The sequence below is a fragment of the Bactrocera tryoni genome, unplaced genomic scaffold (assembly GCF_016617805.1).
Source record: "Bactrocera tryoni isolate S06 unplaced genomic scaffold, CSIRO_BtryS06_freeze2 scaffold_86, whole genome shotgun sequence".
In the NCBI taxonomy this organism is placed as follows: domain Eukaryota; kingdom Metazoa; phylum Arthropoda; class Insecta; order Diptera; family Tephritidae; genus Bactrocera; species Bactrocera tryoni.
The window spans coordinates 82,268-83,770 of record NW_024396509.1 but is presented as its reverse complement, the minus strand read 5'-3'; the positions used below and the strand labels follow the sequence as shown (position 1 = coordinate 83,770).

The 1,503-nt window shown below is 32.5% G+C and overlaps 1 pseudogene; it reads left to right on the top strand.

The window, feature by feature from the left end:
• Window positions 1–340: 340 nt before the first annotated feature.
• Window positions 341–543, top strand: LOC120782004 (annotated as a pseudogene).
• The last annotated feature ends 960 nt before the right edge of the window (window positions 544–1,503 follow it).

Genomic DNA, 1,503 nt, shown 5'->3' with positions numbered 1-1,503 from the left:
AACAATGTTTCAATTTTTGGTTGGTGACATATTCAATTAAAAATAAATTCTGTTGGGATTCGAACCTACGCGCTCGTCGTAACTTTTCAAGCGCTTACCACCATTGACACTTGTATTGCGTTGTACTAATTATGGTTTGGTTATGCATGAAAGAAATATACAATGGATCGCCGATTGTTACCTCTTTCCGTGCTGCTGCTGCGCATATGTGTGTGTTTGTATGCTTGTGCATTATTGAGGTTATACTTCTTTTTCTTTCGTTTGTCTTTCATTTCTGCGTATTCTCAACTATTTTGCGTATATTTTGGTTGAAATACTCTTCGTTGGCCGTTGAAAAATTAAGGCTATACTTTACAGGATCATTTCTGTAGTTAGTCTTCATTTACATTTTTTGGAAATCGACCCGCGATGACGAGGTATATCGTTTTAATTGACAGCGTGAGGTTTATGAACTTCATTTGTAATACTGTGTTGTGGCATATTAGAAATGATGTTTCTTCGAAAATCGCTCGCTTACAAGGGGTAAAACGACTTCTGAGTGGTGATTTTAATGAATAAATTCCAAGGTTTTACACAAAAATAATGCAGTCAATAAGTACAGTACGCTTATGTATGCTTGCGCATTATTTTTCTTTCGTTTGTTTTTCATTTTTGCGGATTCTTAACTATTTTGTGTGACTTTATTTCTTTCGTTTCTGTTTCATTTCTGCGAATTCTTTGAATTTCTGAACGCGCACATGCGTATATATTATGTATATGTATATTAGGTATATTGCTGTGATAAATTTAATTTCTATTAGTAAGAAAAATATTTATTAGTATAGTATACGATGTTAAAATGCAAAAATTAAAGACTAAGCCCGTCGAGATTCGAACCTGCGTTCACATTGTGACTTTTCATGTGCTTACCACCAACACCACCACTGACACTTTCGTGGCGTTGGCTTAAGTATGGTTTGGTTATGCATGTAAGAAATATACGATGGTTCAAATAATTTTGTTTAAGTATAGAAATATGCTTTTGTAGAACATTACGAACTTTGCTTTCGGAAACATACAGACAAATGTGCAAACGACATAATATATGTATGATTGTTTCGCATTTTGCTTCTACGTCGGTCAAATTTCTATACAAAAATCGACTGAAATGCATGAGAAAATAAAATGGACAACTAGGGCAAATAATTTAAAAAAAATTTATTGATAATTAAATATGAATGATAATGCATGTAAATTTACTTAAATTTATTTATGTTTATTAAGAGACTTATTTAAATTTATTGAAAAACTGCAAAGAAAAATAAAAGAAAATTCATTTTACTTTGGCCCAGTTTTGTGCGCAATACAAATGCAACGCCAATAATGAATACAAGAAATTGACTAAACACCATGATATAAGATATACAAATTATAATATGACAACCCAATTCGAAGAGTATAAAAGAGAGATGGTTACGCTGCATATTCCCTTCCGCAACGAAGAGACAGAACTACTTTCCGAGT